We start from the raw sequence: 20,506 nt of genomic DNA on the forward strand, positions 1-20,506 counted from the left end.
ATTTAGATAGTGCTTTTCATCCTCCCCAGATATGCGCCCTAGGAGCATAGTGTCATCAGCATACTTGATAATGGAGCAGTGGTCATTGTTCTGTCTCAGGTCACTTGTGTACAGAGTAAACAGTTATGGTGATAAGACACACCACTTCAGGTTTCCTGTGTTTGAATGAGTGACTTTTGAAAAAGTGTCCTGTACTTTGATTGTGTGTGAAGGATTTAAAAGAAAGTCCTGAATCCATAATGTGATAAACGCGTTAAGATTCATACTGTTCAGTTTCCCAATCAGTATGAGAGTGCTCTGACATAAAGTTTGAGCCAGACTAATCCAGAAAAGTGTAGATATGATGTAAGATAGCAAGAACAAGCAGAGCATCTTCAACACTTATGTTTGCACAGTAAGCAAACTGGTGGTTAACCTGAAACATCTTTGTCTCTGTCATTAAAATGTTTTTCACCAAATGTTCAAAGCAATTCATTGGAATAGAGAGGAGTGCCACTGGTCTGTAGTCATTCAGATAGCTTGGCCTAGACCCCTTAAAACTGGGATAATGATTGATTGTTACCACAGCTTAGGTGCAATAGCATAGATCAGAGACCAGTTAAAAAGCAAACGGAAAACTGGAGAGAGCTGCTTGAAGCGGGACTCTATGAGCTGACCTGATATGCTGTCTGGCCCCATTGTCCTGTTTCTTTCTCCACTTCAGAAAAACTGAACCTCATCACACAATTCCTGGGGTTTTTCTAAAGTATTTCTTTTACTTCTGCATTTTGGGTGCTAAAATCACTTGTTTCAAATTTTGTAAAAGAAAAATAAAAAAAAAAAAACCACATTAAGTTCATCTGCTAAAAGCTTCTAGTCTTTGTCTACAGGAAAGTTCACCCTCTTTATAGAACCCAGTCCTGTGATTGTTTTTAGGCCTTTCCAAACCTACTTTGGATTATCATTAAAACACCTCTTTATTTTTCTTCATGCATCTTTTTATTTTGCCTAATTAAGCTGTTAATACTTTGCTGTAAAATTTGTTTTTCTTTTATCTTATTTTCCTTTCTTAATGAGCATGTTGTTTTCCAATAGTAATAATGCTTTAATCTCTTTAGTAATCCATTGGCTTACTGCTGGGGTACACTTCTTTCCTTAATTATCATAGACTCAGAGTTTCATATATTCACTTACAGTGTAAGTGGCGTCAGTCAGCGACTGTGAGGATGTCAGCACATTCCAGTCAGAACAAGAGAGCCATTACTGCAGTTCCGCTACACTGTCCTTGCACCAGTTTTGCGTTTTATGCATGGCTGGTTTTTCTTGTTTCAGTTTGCACTTTGGTATTAGATGAATAACGCACCCAGGGCTGCCCTACGATGTGATATGTAGGCACCAAGGATGTTTCCATAACACTTGTCCAGAGTTCTGTTCCCTATAGTATTAATATTCACGTATTGTATTGTATGTAGTAATACTGATTCCAGATTGCATACATTAAAATCACACATCACAAGTCTGACAGAGCCAGGTGGTTTGGTTTCTAGTTTCTACACAGTTTTAAGAATCATTTCAGCTGCAGTTCCCACATCAGCATGCGGTGGTATGTAAACTAAATCTGCTTACCAGAAGCTGAGTTTCTGTATTGCAATAGGCATTCATATCCATCTACTTCAACAGCTGTATCCGTGTCGCTATTCTTAAACCAGGTCTCAGTAAAGCACATCAGGCGATTTTCACGGTACTCATAATACAAGTTCCCACTCGGCGATATAACGCACAACAGCCTGACAGATTAAAACCGTCCCACCTTGATGGTGCATAGTAACTGGGACCATGCAAGAATTAAAACAGGTGGCTGCAGGAATTACCGGACCCAAAAGAAGTAGGGGGGCAGAAGTTTGTGATGGTGCTGAAATAGTTAGATGACATGTATAAGACAAATACCGCAGAATGGACTCAGGTCCTTAGAAGGAAGCTACGTCCAGGCTGAAATGATGTGAGAGGGCAATGAAATGAGACTCTGGGATGACAGGGGGTTGACAGTGGCGAGTATAATGTTTAGTGGACTCAGTTACAAGTACAAATAAACACAACATATAAGAAGAGTACTGACTGGTCCCAATTGAGATGTGCTAAACAGAAAGATGGGGAGTCCGTGTCAGAACGGGAACACCATCTTCAGGCTGTCTCTCTCTTCACCTGTTCCCGTTTAAGCCACGTTTTCAATTTCATTAAACCATCAATTTTTATTCAGCCCTTTAATGCCCAGTGAACTTGTTAGGATGAGATTTGATGGCCCGCCTGTGTCACGGGAGTGACAGTCACATCAGAAAAACACACCGTCCTTGCACTGACTGCCACCATTACATACTCCTATGCTGCCTGGGTTGTTCAGGTTTCCTTAAAACAAAGAGAATCTTTGCTGTCCATTGTTCCTTCTCAATTACATTGTTTAAAATCATTTCACTGTACTGCACAAATATTTGGACTGCATGTTGACAAAGTCTGGCTTTTGGACTATTTACCTAATGAACTGTTATATTTCTGGAGAATTGGCTGGAGCAGCAGTCTTCCTTTAATCACAACAACTACTTTTCTTCTGGAGTGGTCCCATTCCACATGTCTCTATTGCTAAATCTGCTCTTTTCAGCGGCATGATGTGGGACCTTGGGTATTAGCATGTCAAGAAAGGGAGGATTGGGAATATGCGGGGCCTAATATTTGGTCCACGCCAGATGGATCTGCTAAGAAAAATTGCAGACTGGCTGTACCTGTAACCCGATCGCTCCGTCATTTAACTTCCACCTCCAAACCTACACTCATGCTGCTTACATTTAAAACTTTTGGTTAGACTCACTCCCCTCATCTATCTGGGCTCAAGGGAAAAATTATTTTGTCCAAATAACTCATGTTGAACCCTTGGTCACTTTCCCAAAGTCATCCTTCTGTCTACATCATGCACAATATCCTTTTCGCCTGAGACCGAGGCCAGTATTACCATTGTTAATGCTGACTTAGTTAAGCGGGGTGCTATTATTCCGATCCAATACTCTCCTATTCTTCCAGTTAGAAACGCAGATGGCTCATGGAGGTTCGTTCAGGACCTCTGCGGAGTCAATGCTGCTACATTCCCCAGGACTCCTATAGTCCCAAATCTTCCGCTATTCTCTTTACAGTCCCGTCCACTGCTATGTGGTGTTCTGTTAATGATCTTACGAATGCTTTGTTTTCTATTCCTGTTCACCCTGACTCCCAGTTCTGGTTTGCATTCACTTTTAAAGGGAAGCACTGGACCTGTTCTGTGATGCTGCAGGGATATACAGAGGCTGTGTGTATGTGTGTGTGTGTGTGTGTGTGCGTGCGTGTCCGTGTGTGTAGACACGAATTAGAGAAAAAAAATTGGAAGGTTATTGGCCAAAGAGGGATAGTGTCCTGGTGCAGTATGTAGATGATTTGCTTTTATGCTCTGAGGCTCAAGACTAATGTGAAGAAGACACAAAGGCTTTGTTGGTCTTCCTAGCAGAAAATGGACATAAAGTGACCCGGAAAAAACTTGCAACTGATTAAAGAAAAGTGAAATACCTGGGTCATGATTTGACTGCAGGGGATTGTGCACTGTCTAATAATAGGATCGAGGGTATTAAAAACTTACCTTGTCCTACTACAAGGCAGCAGGTTATGTCCGTTCTTGGAATGTTAGGATATTTCCAGCAATGGGTTCAAGATTTTGCTGAAAAAGCACAGCCACTCCAAGATCTAGCGACCTCTCCTAATTTGGACTTGACTGATACAATTTCATGGACAGAGCAGGCTGAGAAGGCTTTAACTGATATAAAATAAATTTTGACATCTGTGCCTGCATTAGGACTTCCGGACTAGTCTCATCCTTTCACTCTGTTCATGGACGAGAAAGGGGGTGTATGACTGCAGTACTCACTCAACAACATGGAGATAGACAAAGACCGGTCTTGTACTATTCTAAAAACTGGATCCAGTGGCCACTGCACTCCAGGCCTGTTTGAAAGCAGCTACTGCAACAACAGAGGCCATATTAGCAAGCTCAGATGTTGTTCTCATGAGTCCATTAACTGTTAAGGTACCACATGCTGTACATTCTACCTTAGTACAGGCAAGAACATCTCATTTCACAGCCGCGCTTGCGGTAGTGAAGTGTGACGCTCACACAGGGAAAACAAATCCAGTGAGTGAGGGAAATGCGCAAGCAGACATGTGTGGCAAAGAAAGCCCAGGATCCCACCTCACCATTAACCTCTTTATTCCTACAACAGGAGGAGGAACGAGTGTCACCCGAGGATACAGTTTTATCTGTACAAAATGTAGCAATGAAAAAGGAGATAAAGATGTGGCAGAAAGAGGATGCAGAAAAAGACCGGAAAGGGATCCATCCATTAACTAAAAATCCTTTTCTTCTAAAAGCTTCTTTTCCGGGTATTGCAAAGGCTGCACACGGTCTGGACTACGCTTTCAGAGACACAATGATGGCACAGTGTTTTTCAATTTTGTTGCTCAGTTCTGTAAAAGGTGTGCACAATACCAAAGGTTTAATGTAGGAAAAAGATTGCAGGTAAGTCCGGCTGTAACGCCAATGCCGGAGGTCCCTTTGAACATCTGCATATGGATTTTATTGAACTAACGCCGTCTCATGACTATAAATACTGTTTGGGTGGAAGCCTTCCCATGTCGGCATGCAGACGCCAAGTCAGTGGCCAAAGCGCAAGTTAAAGAAATCATCCCACGCTGGGGTTTGCCTAGGAAATTGCAAACTGATAATGGCACTCACTTTGTAAATACTTTGTTACAAGAACTTTCTCAGTGGCTGCAGATTGATATCCGCCACTACTGCAAATAACATCCACAGAGTGGAGGGATGATGGAGCCTGTAAACTCCATCTTGAAATTAAAATCTGTATACAAACAGGCCTATCTTGGCCTGATGCATTGCCTTTGGTTCTGGCTGGTCTACGAGGAAGGATTCATCATCAGATAGGACTCTCTCCTTTTGAGATTCTTACTGGCTGCCCCATGCGAATGTGACTGCCACAAGGTAAAGTCACTCTCTACACAGGCGACAATGATCTTGCACCTTTTCTTTCAGGTCTGCGAAGTGCCTTACAGACAGTGCATGAATATGTGAGAGAAGCGTGGAGAACTACTTTGTTACCTGAATCACACATACTTATACCAATTGGGACTTGGGTCCGTATTAGAGACACACGATGAAAACACTGGCATCAACCCAGATGGAGAGGACCATTCCAAGTGCCGCTTGGCACTCCACATGCTGTGAAAGTGGAAAGACTTCCCTCTTGGATACACGGTTCACATTGCAAAAAGTAGACTGGAGCAAACGGATTGTTCTGCATCATGTATTTCTTTCTTTTCTATTTTCTTTTTTGTACTTTAAGTTTGGCACTTTTGGATCTGTATTCTCCTTACCATCATCAGGATAATACCCGGTATCAATGGGTTAATTACTCTACATTGTTAATTCATAAGACTTCTTGTTGTGCTTGCACTGCATCACGACCATCCCTAATAGTAGTCACTTTACCATTTAACCTAATTACTTGTTCGGCTTTTATGTTACATCATAGCAAAACTAGTTGTCCTTTCTTTTGCGCTATGGGCTAAATAATAATTCTCTCTCTTTTTTAATCTGTAGTTATAACAATTTTACTTGGTGGCCAATCACCATAATGAGTCCGGCAGCCAGACAGGTTACTTATTTTCCAGACAGTAAATTTGAATGTTTTCAAAAAATACAGGAGGAAATGAATCAGTAGGAAACTTTACCGGTCCCTGTCACACCATTTTTAATATATCCAGCCCAGGGGGCTTCTGTGTTGGTAGTGGCTGTTCCAATGAGACCGTCCGAAGAGGTAAGTGCAGATAATGGTGGGACCAATGTCGCAAGTTGTTTTCTAAAATTATGACATTTTATTTAGTTTTAAGGAAGATCATCTGCTAAACTTTCTTTTTTATCAATAAAAGGCTTGGATCCATGCACTTGCTTCCGGCATTAATTTTTACCACAGCTAGAAAGACAATGAGCATCAGAGCCACATGACTCACAGGTGGCTTAGTGGGGTTATGTGAGTCTACTTAACTGCAAATTACATACCAGTTCCAAAGAACTCTCAGGTAAACCAAAAGTGGAATATTAATGCTTTGTTATGTAACCTTATAAAGGGCGGAGATGTCTGGTATTACCTGTAAATAACAAAGCATGCAGAATATCATTATACTTTCAACAGAGGTTTAAATAAGAATTTCTAAGGAATATAATTGGAAAAATTTTATGAGATTTGCTCCTGTGGTTTGTCTTTTTCAACCAAGTATCACACCCTAATACAATACAATTGAAATGGTAGACTCTTCGAAAACACAGCATGAATGGTTGATGATTCACCCCATTATTGTGCTATGAAAATAACATTATCCACAGTTCACCAATTCATTAGAGTGCTTTGTAGGAATGTCTTTGTGGTAAGGGGAAAAAAAAGAAAATAAGGAAAAAATACAGGTAAACAAACATTTAATACAACTAAAACTTCAAAATTATATTCGAAAACCACAATTCCACAGTTTATAAACATCTCCCAAAAAAGCTCATATCTTTGGTTTAGCAAAGTCTTTAATACAGTCGTCTAAGTCCATACTATGAGTAATGACACTCTCAATGGACATAATCGGCAACATAATAGGCAGTCATGTGTGCTATGAGGTTAACAGCTTTCAGAAAACTCAAAAAGGACTTCACCTTAAAAGACAGACCTCAAATGCCCAGTGAGGCCTAGAAATATTAAGTAAGCCTCCAAAACACAAGTTCATCTGGACCCCAAAATCAAGTAGCAGAATTGCAGCCTGCACACCAGCCTACAAGTACATAAAAGACTGTAAAAACTCCTGGCTCATATAACTAGCAAAATACCTGCGCTTCGCAGTGGCGAAGTACTGCCTTAAAATTTGTATTAAGAAGAAAATTAAACCTTTGTAAACTGAGGGAAAATATGCCAATAATTATTTAAGGATCTCTTTGTATACCACATTGTGAGTTCGGCCCTCCGGTTGTAATATGACCAAGCTGTGCGCTGAGCTTACTTTTGAGCATGCAACGTACAGTTGGCCATGTGAAAAGTAATCTTGTTTCAAATCTCACAACTTAGATTGCTGCTGTCGTAATCGGTTTGAGTTTCATGGTTTGTTTCAATTACGACAGTATTTGCAGAACTTGTGTTGAAGTGACATTCGGCAACTGTCAAGTGTTGTAAGCATACAACCGGTTTCATCGATAACTTCACATCCAGCTTTTGAGAGTTTAAACATCCATAAACATCAAAGTGTCCACTACTGAAATCGTCACCTGTGAATCTAAGATGTTTAAAAGGCATTGACGGTTGTCGAAAGGTGTAAAATATTTGGTCATTTCGGTACACTTGAAAGCGACAACCGAACAATTCAGCAGAAGCCATCAACTCACATGCAGAACCATAGGTGAAGGGCTTAAGCATTTCACTCTTATAGTGCTCCTGTGTAGTATAATTATCTCCTGTACCGTCATCAGTCCACACCTTGAACCTGTCCCAGTCATTCAATACATAAGACACAATGTTCCTCCGGATATCAAGAGTGAGCCTGATATGGCCGTGCAATATGTAACAAAGAGAATGAAAAAGGTAGGTGCCATCTCCGGGCATGGAAACCACTCAGTAAGTGACAGTTGTTTGATCGATGGTGATCACCTCGATAGACATGTTAATGGGGGTACGGTTGGAATGATAAAGGAAATGGGTACCTGAACAATGTAAAGTAAGTCTAAAATACCTACACAATAACTATAATCATAATAAATGAAAAATAAAACAGCGGAGAAGCCGTGGATTAAATAAAAAGGCTGTAGTTATCAGCAGGGAGACGTGAATCCCGTGGTGAAGCAAGGAAGGGAATGTAGAGACCAGAGCGACGGACGGCTTTATATAGACAGGCAGCCAACAACATGGGAGGTGTTGGGATGGGGGACCCAACGCCGGCTCACACGGTGACCGAGCTGCAGGCTATGGACGTATATATGTATGCAAGTAGGATTCAGTTAGCGTTGGGAACCCACGTACCAAATTTCTTGAAGATGGGCCCATAAGTAACAAAGACTGTTGAAAAGTTGAATATGGCGGCCGACAGTGGCATCATACCACCGAAATAAATACGTACATTGGTTTCGGTTAGCGCAGGGAAGCCGCCTACCAAATTTCGTGAAGATGGGGCCATAAATAAAAAAGATCAACGTGGTGGACGTTGTCGACCGTTATGACCGTTACTCGTAGAATTTCGAAATGAAACCTGCTTAACTTTTGTAATTAAGCTATAAGGAATGAGACTGCCAAATTTCAGCCTTCTAACTACACGGGAAGTTGGAGAATTAGTGACACTGGAAAGTTCAATATGGCGGCCGACAGTGGCATCATACCACTGAAATAAGTATATACATCGGTTTTGGTTAGCGTAGGGAAGCCGCCTACCAAATTTTGTGAAGATGGGGCCATAAATAAGAAAGTTCAACATGGTGGACATTGTTGACCGTTATGACTGCTACGCGTAGAATTTCGAAATGAAACCTGCTTAACTTTTGTAAGTAAGCTGTAAGGAATAAGCCTGCCAAATTTCAGCCTTCTACCTACACGGGAAGTTGGAGAATTAGTGAGTGAGTGAGTGAGTGAGTGAGTGAGTCAGTGAGGGCTTTGCCTTTTATCAGTATAGATGCAAAGGTTCAGATGATAATAATAAAGTTTATTCACAAAAAAACACAAAATGCAGAAAGTTGCATTTACTTGCAAAACCAAATGCATAATGCAAGATACAAATGCAAAACTTAAAATGTCCAAAAAACAGAAAATTAAAACAAAGTACAAAGGAATTCCAAGAAATGTCTGAATAAACAGACACAGGTAAACAAGCAGGTAAACACATTTCTCAGTGCTTAACTGAGGCCTTTTCAGGCTTTATACATGCCAAGAGCAATCTCCATAGTTGCAATCATATGGGGGCTCACCCCCTTAAGCTTAACACATTAAAGACAACAACATGACAAACACAAAAATAAAACAATTAGTAATCAAGACCTATTAAATTAAATAATTATACAAAGAAAAAAAAAAGAAAATCAAAGTATGCTCAATAATATAAAACAAAGAATTTCATTAATAATAACAACTTAAAAAAACAAAAGAAACTACAGCCATTGAACAATAAAATGATAAAAGTGACTGTTATCTAAAATACCAAAATACAGACCACCAGTTATTACAGTAAGAGCTTATGTTCTATCTAGACCAGGAATTTCAGCACAAACAATGGTTATCAATTCCTGGCTGAAGGCTTCACTTGTACAAACATAAATTCTAACCTTTCATCGGCAAGGAATCGCTCAGGGCTCTGACCCTCTCCATTTCACATTCACACACAGGTCTCCAAATCAGCATCCAGCAGCTTATCCAGGTGAGTCAAGAGGAATTCCTTTTCAGCTTAACTGCATAATTTTCCTCTTGCTGACTGAGAGGTCCTGGGTTTGGAGGCAGCCTGCCCATTTGAGTCTGTGAAATAGAGACACTTGGGGCATTGAGAAATTTTTCATTGACAGCATAACCCCAGTTTATTGTCAATGTCTTTTTGTCTGTCTAAATCCCGCTTTCTCCTCAGTAGAAGGGTGGTTGCAACTGTATCTTTCTCAAGGCACTAGATGGAAAGAATATCGGCACTAAGCAATCACAGCAGGATGAACTGAACTCCAAAGCACTTAAAGTTAATTGATTGCATTCTCAATCCAAAACTATTGTTTAAATGGTGCATTATTCCTGATGAAGACCGAATTGTTACATGTCAGCCTAGGTTTTTCTGAATTTTCTCTTTTATTGCTTTTGTCATTTTTAAAATTATTATCAGGGCTTCTGTTTGATTAAAAAAATGAATTGTGATTAATTATATGATTAAAATCTTTAATCTTAATTAACTGCAAACAAGTCAAACTTTTATCAAAATTTTATTTCTACCCCCATTGGCCATATGAAAAGCAGATATAACTTTAATTACTTTCTAATGATTAACAGTTTTAATTAAAACTTGTCTAGGCATATTAAATTGGTTAATGAATGGTTTTGTGTATCAGTAACAATTGAATAAACAGTGAAACACTGATCAATCAACAGCACAAAGAACATGTTTAATTTCAAAGCACATCACAATACAAATTAGTCTTATACTTTAATTGGTTCTGTCAATAAAGCTATATTTAAAATGATATGAAGATGAAAGATAAGACATTATTGATTATCTGACTAATTATTCAGCCAATTGCTTAAGCACTCCAGTTTATTTACACTGGTCATTCAAAGGATGATCTTTTTTATTAACAACATATCCAGATACAGAAAGCAAACATCCATAAGGGACCAGTGTTGGGAAACATTGCTACATTACTTAGTTACATTACTCATTACTCACTAAAAACTAACTAAATATGTATGATAGTTTCTTACTAAAAATTTTAATGTGTTACAAATTAGTGCATTTGTTTTGCATTTTTTTTTTTTTTTTGTAATAAAGATATGAAAACCACACTTGTAATCAACCTGGATCTATTTTTTTGAACAAAGAAAAACAAAAGAATAATCATTAAGGCTCCATTCCAAGTCAGGAAGATAACATAAAGCAGATGTCAATGATTTTCAATTTTTTATGTGTTTACATATGATGACAATATCATTTTTAAGATGAAATGCAGCAAAATATGTTTGTTATATTATACAGTGTGAACGCTGGCCCCAGCACAGACAGACGGACGACATATTTTTCACCACACACTGTTTATTATCCACTATATACAAGTTATGCACTCACGCAACCCCAGTGCCTTCAGCACCGAATTCCCCAAAAGTCCAGGGCCCACAGTCACTGTGCCTTTCCTCTGGCCGCCTCCTGTCCTCTCTCCAGCTCCGTCTGCTTCCTCCCGACTTCCACCAAATGACTGGAGGGAGGCGGCCCCTTAAATAATGCCCCTGATGAGCCCCAGGTGTTTCAGGCCTCTTCTCTTTAGCCACGCCCCAGAGTGGCGGAAGTGTCGGCTGCTTTCCTGGCGGCTCTCCGGGCGCCACCCAAAGTCTTCCCCCCGGCACTTCCTGGTGTGGCGGAAGTGCCGGGCTCCCGGGATAATTAGGCACCGGGGCGCCGCCTGGCGGTGGCCACGGGTCCCTACAGGGCTGGGCTTCCAAGCCCTGTACCCGAGGCCCCTGCCTAACCAGGACGGACGCCCCCACTCAGTCTGGAGGAGGCACACGCCCTCGCCCGGTCTTCAAAGCGCCCGACCGGGCTCCATCCCCGGCCAAAGACCACACAGGGTAAACCGGCATCGGGGCGCCGCCCGGCGGTGTCCACGGGTCCCTACAGGGCTGGGATTCCAAGCCCTGTACCCGTGGTCCCCTACACAACCAAGACGGACGCCCCCTCGCGGTCTGGAGGAGGCACAAGCCCTCCTCTCCTCCGTCCTGGGGGACCACAACAGATAAAACATTAACTTCCTTTAAATAATCTATATTGTTAATAATTAAACATGTGACGACACGGTGTCGTAGCGCTAGCAAGGACCTGGCGTGCTCCGTTCACGGATTGTTCCTGCCTCGCGCTGTATTCTTGCTAACACTGGTGTGACACTGAAAGGATAAATAATTAAACATGTACAGTAATCCCTCCTCGAGGTTGCGTTCCAGAACCCCCCGCAATAGATGAAAATCCGCGAAGTAGAAACCATATGTTTGTATGGTTATTATACATTTTAAGCCCTTATAAACTCTCCCACACTGTTAACATTATTAGAGCCCTCTAGACATGAAATAACACCCTTTAGTCAAAAGTTTAAACTGTGCTCCATGACAAGACAGAGATGACAGTTCTTTCTCACAATTAAAAGAATGCAAACATATCTTCCTCTTCAAAGAATGCGTGTCAGAAGCAGAGAATGTCAGAGAGAGAGACACAGAGAGAGTGTGCGAGAGAAAAGCAAACAATCAAAAAATCAATACGTGCTTTTGGGCTTTTAAGTATGCCAAAACACTGCGATAAAGCTGCATTTTTTAGAGGAGCATCAGTATCCTCTAGGCAAACAGCCTCTGTGCAAACAGCCCCTCACTCACACCCCCTCCGTCAGGTGCAGAGAATGTCAGAGAAAGTGAGAGAGACAGAGAAAAGCAAACAATCAAGCACCGCGCGGGAAGCATATCTTATATCATTGAGGAGTTTTATTTAATACGTAATACGTGCTCTGATTGGGAAGCTTCTAAGCTATCCGCCAATAGCGTCCCTTGTATGAAATCAACTGGGCAAACAAACTGAGGACGCATGTACCATAAATTAAAAGACCCATTGTCCGCAGAAATCCGCGAACCAGCGAAAAATCCGTGATATATATTTAGATATGCTTACATTTAAAATCCGCGATGGAGTAAAGCCGCGAAAGTCGTAGCACAATATAGCGAGGGATCACTGTACTACGAAGATATTTCAATGTTCCTTAAAAGTTTTGAAGAACTGGCGTTCTAAGCTTATAGATGGCTTATTACAGAGCTGATTGTGTGGCGATTGGGTATTTGGAGAAAGGCAAGAAAGGACAGGAATTGGAGGTTAGTATGTTTGAAAGAGACAGTACTGCTACAATAAAGATTTCATTGAAGGCTGCACACAGCGCAGCAAGCATCTTGCGTGAGTCATGAACAATCACTACGCCACTGTGTTCGCATGTATAATAATATGCTTTAACTCCAATCATCATGAAAATGATATCAAGTATACATCTCAGTATTTCAATTATTCAGAAAGCTGTAATATCATGAATGTAATGGATTCTGTGTCCAGTCGGAGGAATAGAAAGCACATAGTGATTCACACACATAGAGCACATAGAAGATCAAATACAACACAAAACATTTAACGTGCTACTTTAGTTACGATGGAATTTGAGAAACTAGTAAATTAAACGATTTTAAGATGAAGTTTATGATGTTATACTTTAATGACAAAAAAAACTACATGATTAAAGTGGAAATTTCGAGATTAAAGTTCACATTTCGTGCTTTTTTCCCCACTGTGTGCCTTTTTTTTCTCTGTACCCTAATAAGCTTTCATTTGACACTCAGATGGTGGGCTATGACTCAACTTTTCATGGCGACTTTGATATCTGACAACTTTTTTACTTCGGGCACTGTGTGACTTTGTGAACTTGAGCTTTTGAGTTTCTCTGACACACTATGTCACTCAATCAACTTCCATTTGTTGATTATACCACTGTTTAAACCAACAAATAGTACGTTTTTCTTTGCCTCCACTTGGTATTCGCTGAAATTCTTCTGTTTCCCCCTGTGTTTTTGCCATTGTCTTTTCACAGAACATTGAGCTTAAGGGCTATTTATATTGATTTGCATATTCAAAGAGGCATAATTAAGGGAGGAGTTTTGGGAGTAGCAGCAGGCGCGTGCACGTGCGTTACTTTTACTGACCAGGATTTATGGAGTGGAAGAATGTGGAACTTGGTGAGCGCACAGATTTATGCATCTGGATTTTTTGTGCGTACGAACATTTCCGCTTTTGTCCTTACGCCATTGTTTTACTGTGAATTCAACGCACGGCATTATGCATGAGGCCCAGGTCCTGATGGCTATTCTGCTGAATTTTACAAAAGAAATTCAATTAAGTTATTGCTCCTTTTTATATTAGCAACACTTAAAGAAGCCAGATTTAAAATTATACCTCAAACTTAATTAAAGTATTAATTACCAAAAATAAGGACTTATTACATGGTGCATCATACCCACCAATCTCACTTCTGAATAATGATGTTAAAATATTCTCCAAAGTTCTAGCTCGAAGGACTGAAAAAGTGGTCCCTTCTGTAATATCATAAGACCAATACGGATTTATAAAAGGTAGACACTTAGCTTCCAATTTTCGACACCTATTTAATGTAATATTTAAACCCATTAAAGTCTAATACTCTTATTATCTTTGGATGCAGAAAAAGCATTTGATATAGTTAAATGGGACTGCCTTTTGACCACATTGCATAAATTTGGGTTTGGCCTGAACATATGTGAATGGATCTAACTACTGTATACCAGTCCAGAAGTGTCAGTTTCTATTAACATTATTTCAGACTACACCAAAAATAGAATGCAGTACTAGATATAGATGCCCCTTGTCACTATTGCTATTTGCAATTGACATTAATCCATTGGCTGTTCACTTTTGAAATACATCAGAGATAAAGGAGATTTTCAGAGAAAGGACTTGAACAGAAAATATCACTCTATGCAAGTGATATCCATCCATCCATTATCCAACCCATCATATCGTAACTACAGGGTTACAGGGGTCTGCTGGAGCCAATCCCAGCCAACACAGGGTGCAAGGCAGGAAACAAACCCCAGGCAGGGCGCCAGCCCACCACAATGCAAATGATATGATACTATACAGTATATATATCAGAAAAACAAAATTATATGCCTGCAGTCCTAACTGTACTAGGACAATTTCAAAAGATATCTGGATTCAAAATTAATTTGAACAAAAGTGTGCTTTTTCCAGTGAATTCTCTATCAAACATTAGATTGGACACATTCCCTTTTATCATTGCAGATAAGTTTAAATACCTAGGGTTAAACAGCAGTAACAACAGTAAATATAAAGCTATTTTTCAACAACATTTTGCTTTCTCCATTGAAAAATGTAAACAAGACATGAATAGATGGTCTACCGTCTATCTTACTTTAGCAGGGAGAATTAACACTATCAAAACGAATATCCTCCCTAAGCTTATGTTTCCATTTCAAAACGTCCCCATATAAATTAACAAATTATTTTTTAAGAAATTACATTCAACCATTACTTCATTGATATGGAATCCGAAATATCCATGCATCCAAAGGGCAACCCTACAACGACCTAAATGAGGAGGTGGCATGACTCGACCTATCCATCCATTTTCCAACCCATTGAATCCGAACACAGGGTCACGGGGGTCTGCTGGAGCCAATCCCAGCCAACACAGGGCACAAGGCAGGAACCAATCCTGGGCAGGGTGCCAACCCACCACAGGACACACAACAAGCACACACTAGGGCCAATTTAGAATCGCCAATCCACCTAACCTGCATGTCTTTGGACTGTGGGAGGAAACCCATGCAGACACGGGGAGAACATGCAGACTCCATGCAGGGAGGACCCGGGAAGCGAACCCAGGTCTCCTAACTGCGAGGCAGCAGCGCTACCACTGCACCACCGAGCCGCCCAACTCTACCTAATTTTCAGTTTTATTACTGGGTGGCAAATATACACACTATAAAAAAGACACAAATAGATAAACACACACTCACTTGGTCTGCAATAGAAATGAAAACCTGCATTACGTCTTTATATTCCTTGTTTTGTACACCATAAAATACAAGGTATTGTCAATATACTAACAACCCAATTCATTCAGAATATGGAGCAAATGTAGGAAGCACTTTAAGTTAGAGAATACTTTATCTATGGCACCTCTGCATGACTACCTTTTTCCACCCTTTCACACTTACAAAGTTTATAATGGTTGGAAAACATATATGGGATTAAATCAATTAGAGATTTGAATATAAATAAATAGTTTGTTTGCATCCTACAAACAATTAGAATCCAAATTTAGCTTCCCATCAAAACAATTTTTCCACTGTCTTCAAATTACAAACTTTGCTAAATGAAATCTGCCCAATTTTCCTCACCTCCCACCTATTTCTATTCCAGACGAAATATTGATCAGTCTTAGATAGATAGATAGATAGATAGATAGATAGATAGATAGATAGATAGATAGATAGATAGATAGATATGAAAGACATCATTTGATAGATAGATAGATAGATAGATAGATAGATAGATAGATAGATAGATAGATAGATAGATACTTTATTAATCCCAAGGGGAAATTCACATAATCCAGCAGCAGTATACTGATACAAAGAAACAATATTAAATTAAATAGTAATAAAAATGAAAAGAATTAAAATAAAATTAATGTTCGCATTTACTCCCCCGGGTGGAATTGAAGAGTCGCATAGCGTGGGGGAGGAACGATCTCCTCAGTCTGTCAGTGGAACAGGACAGTGACAAAAGTCTGTCACTGAAGCTACTCCTCTGCCTGGAGATGATCCTGTTAAGTGGATGCAGTGGATTCTTCATGATTGACAGGAGTTTGCTTAGTGCCCGTCGCTCTGCCACAGATGTTAAACTGAACTTAAAGACTCAGACAGCATTTCTATAATATATAAAACCTTTTTAAAGTTCCGTCCTTTTAAGGATCCCAGAGTACAGTGGGAAAAGGATCTCTCACTCAACATTTCAAAAAAGGAGTGAAGACAGCCATGCATAGAATACACTCTAGTTCCATATGCACAAAGCATTCAATCATTCAACTTAAAATCTTTAAGCACATCTATCCAGCTTAAAATTGTCCAAATTGTTTCCAGGGCAAGATCCAACCTACAAATATTGCAATCGAGCTCCATCCTCACTAGGCCTCATGTTTTGGGCATGTACCAAATTAACATCATTCTGGACAAAAAGTTTTAAATGCCTTTCAGACAGCCTTGGTGTCACAATCACTCCTAATCCAGTAACAGCCGTGTTTGTTGTACTCCCAGATGGGCTTAAAGTGGAGGAGAACAAATGAACAGTAATTGCCTTTACTACACTATTAGCAAGTAGACTTGTCTTGCTCAAATGGAAGAATCCTAGCCCATCTCTTTTAAGTCAGTGGGTAACTGATTTTATATACTATTTGAAATTGTAAAAAATCTAATTCTCGCTTGGATGATCTGTTTAAAACTTTTTTAAAACCTAGCAGGATCTAATCAATAACATTTTAGAATAAGCATTTATATTGGGGAGAAGGACTCCTTTCCCTCTTTACTTCTCTTAAAGTTTTACTCTGGCTGTTGGCCTTCCTCTCTTTCTTATGGGTGGGGGTTGAATTGATAGTAGTTTTGTTAAGTTTGATTGTATGGAATGCCACATGCTTTTAATAAATTCAATAAAAGATAACACATAAATACAAAATAATAAAATAAAAAACAGATACTTTATCTATAGGTTTCTCTTACTGGATAGTAGGCAGCACACTCTTTTCTGATTGTGTGTTACAATAGAGCAGTATCTGTCTCTTGCTCTACACCCAACGCTCATTGAGACTGTGAACCTTAAACTGGGCCGATTAAATTTGCTCCTCAGCACATGTAGGCTTAAATGCATACCTATAACTTTTGTTCAGTTCTTTTCACATGATTCACTTTTCACTTGATCATGCTACGCATGTGTTTAACCTCCTCTTCGCTAGCTGTCACCAGATGGTTGGAGCATATGAGTGTACAATGTTATAGAATCCAGAAGCCAATGTCTTTGCAAAAAAAGACAATACTTCTGTGTTAGGATTTACAACAGTTTAATTTTACAGGTCCTCTCACCAGCTTTCTGCATGAAGTAAAGGTTTGTCTTTTGGTGTCCAGCTGAATATAATTTACATGTGCCCATTTAGTTTTTTTGGTTTTTAAAATAAAGATCAATGAAATGGCACATACTTGCATCCTCTTAGGTACATATGAAGGGGAGTAGGACGATGTCAGCTGCAGAGGGCTTGAGTGTTCTTGCTTGTCGTCTGCCACCTGTCTACTTCCTCTAGAGTCCTTTATCAGCTAATAGTGGGACAAGATTATAAATGCATTGAGAAAATTCAGTATAATGTCAATCAAAGCTGAAAGAAGTAGATGCAGTTCAGGCAGTCAGTGAGAGTATTATGGATGTGGGCATGTTTTGCTGGGCAAGATGGGCTGGAATTTGTTTGTAGCCATGACTTCCTACTACTATGAATATACGTGGATTCATTTAGCATTGCTTCATTAATAGCTTGTGAAGAATGGTCAAATTGACCGGATCAAATTAAAACATTTAGTGGTTGTGTTAAAAAGTTTAGTCACATAAATTTACAAAATTAACAGCATAGTTTATGTAATTTCAGTTATTTGTGTTTATAGATTACTGTCTCTTTAAATGTGCTATCATCCCATATGTTGATGGATGGAGCTGCTAGAGGTGGTGCCACCCTAACATCATTGCTGCTGGGTCCTCCTTTTGGCTTTATATTCCCAGTCATTAGTGAAACCCAGTATTGTAGTACTGATGTTAAACTGTAGTTAATTGTAAGTATTGTTATTTTGTGATGTTATTGGTGTTTTCAATTTTTTGTGCTGCTGTTTTGTTTTGTTGGTGGAACCAACAGTGCCCTGGGTAGGAAATATGGAGGCAGCCTATGAGAGGAAGAAGAAGCTCATGAGAAAATGTAAGGAAAGTGGCTAGAAGGTGTCAGCCTACCCAGTGTGCTGCTGAAGATTCATGGGCCTTTCAAGCAGAAAATTTCCAGAGGGTCATGAGACTTTCAGGAGAAAAACTAAGGAATGGATTTAAAGAAATGACAGAAGAGGTAGAGAAAGCCATTTCTGGCTTTGACTATGGAAGAAGGACTAAGGCTGGGGTATTAAGGAGGCCAAGTAGGGTGGAATGAAGGAACACTAGCATCTATATCCAGCTGCAGAGGATGACAAGAAGACATCCCTGAACACTGCCCCACCACTCAGAGATGATTAAAATAGCAAAACATCTGAGAAGGAAGGCTCCTGGCTGGAGACCCTGCAGCTGGTCATACGGCACTGGCAGAAGTATGACAGGCAGCAGTGCCTTGAAGGATGAACAACTCCTTCTGTTCATAATAGTATTCTGATCTAAAATGATGTATTGGTAATTGTTTGCTTTACACTGCAATTTAGGCATCTCTTGTGATGGACAGCCAGGTTGAGCCGAGATGCCCAAAGAATGAAAGGACGGGGGAAGGCAATTACTTTGGGACACTGCCTCCCCCAAGACGGTAGATGGCAGCTTCCCTGCAGCATAGCAATGCCCCGGATTCCCACAGGGACCATGGGATCTGGATGTCAGCTTCACAGCCTTGCTGGGTACCGTGGGTGCCACCAGGAGATGCTGCAGGGAGACCTGGGAATCCAAACTGAAGTACTCCAAACTCACAGGGAAGGAACTCCTGAAGTACTTTCGGGCTGAAGAAAATGCAAGTTCTCCACCTGACCTTGAAGTGCTGGTAAGTTACAGGGATGGAAAGACAGAAGTACTTCCAGATCAAGGACTATATAAAGGACTGCTGTAAACCTAGCAAGCAAGGAGGTAGAAAACAGAGCTTGTTGGGAGATGTGGAGGAGAGAATTGTGTGGGATTATTGGTTGATTATTGTGATTATTTACTTGCCTGTATATGGTGGTTGTGGTGCTTCGAGGGCACTATATTTATAAAAGAAAAGAATTAAAAATACATTTTTGTACTTTTAGCTGATGTCCTGGAAGTCTGTCTCTCGGGTTAGAGTAGTAACAATGCCCTCTAGTGTCACACTCCTCTTCCCCTTGGTTTTCTACTTGTGTTGACAAATAATTCTTTTATAAAGATTCTTTGTTTTCGATTTTCTCTACAAAACAGTTTTACAGTTTTTCTCCCTTGTAAGATATTTTAATATATTTTTTGGGCTTTGAGCATATTTTTGAACTTATAAAACCTGTTCCCCATTTTTCTAAGCCAAAGCTTACACTTAGAGGGCTGGCTGACTTAGGGGCAACCAAGTGAAGGTCCTGGCCTGCTTTTGGGGCTGTTTTAGAGGTCTCACACCCTTTTCATCTTGTTTCAGCTCACATCTTACAACACCCGTGATGAAGATCTACAGCTAAATCTTAGTGTTTTTAACCTTTTTTTATTTTTCACTATAACAGTAACCTTTAACTGGCATGGCATACAAAGTTGTTTCCCTGCCTTGTATCCAATACTGCTGGAATGATAATGGATAAACGATTTTAAATAATCGTCCAATGGAGCAATAATTAATGCTGCAGCCTGAAAACTCCAAAGGCCTGAGTTCAGTTCTGTATACTGCCTGGAATTTGCACACTTCCACTATTCTCTTAAGTTTTCTCTCAGTGCTTTAATTTTCTCACATAGTAAATATGACAGCTCTGTCTTGTATGAGTATCCAGTGATGTTCAGTCACATAGTTCAGAGCTTGTTGCTAGCTTGTGTCCAATACTGTTGAAACTAATTGATATTTTTTGCTGTTTTTTGCACCTTTTTTGTAGTTGTTTCAGTTTAATTAAATACAGTAATTAGCACTGTAATAATTTAATTTTATTTTCTATGTAGATCACACAAATATGTGCTATTTATGTTTGATGTTGTTGATGAATAAATAACACTTCCCTTTGTACTCCTCATCGGTGTAATGGAAAATACATGGAATACATCTTCCTCTGGTTCTCTGTGGTTTCTTGTGTTATTGGAAAAGCAGCAAATATTGAGAAGCCATATTCACTGGTGAAGCCTCCTGCTCTCC

General features: G+C 39.9%; 1 long non-coding RNA gene across 2 annotated transcripts in view; it reads right to left on the minus strand.

Annotated features, from left to right (window-relative positions):
* The window catches only part of LOC120514523, a 122,971-nt gene that overhangs the window by 90,697 nt on the left and 11,768 nt on the right, over window positions 1-20,506 (minus strand). Inside the window, exon 2 of one of the 2 annotated variants that reach the window (XR_005630480.1) lies at window positions 9,404-9,590. The exons of the other annotated variant lie outside the window; for it this stretch is intronic. This is a non-coding gene — a long non-coding RNA (uncharacterized LOC120514523). The remainder of the gene's footprint in view (window positions 1-9,403; window positions 9,591-20,506) is intronic. 2 annotated transcript variants of the gene reach the window in all.

The sequence above is a fragment of the Polypterus senegalus genome, chromosome 14 (assembly GCF_016835505.1).
Source record: "Polypterus senegalus isolate Bchr_013 chromosome 14, ASM1683550v1, whole genome shotgun sequence".
Classification (NCBI taxonomy): Eukaryota; Metazoa; Chordata; class Cladistia; order Polypteriformes; family Polypteridae; genus Polypterus; species Polypterus senegalus.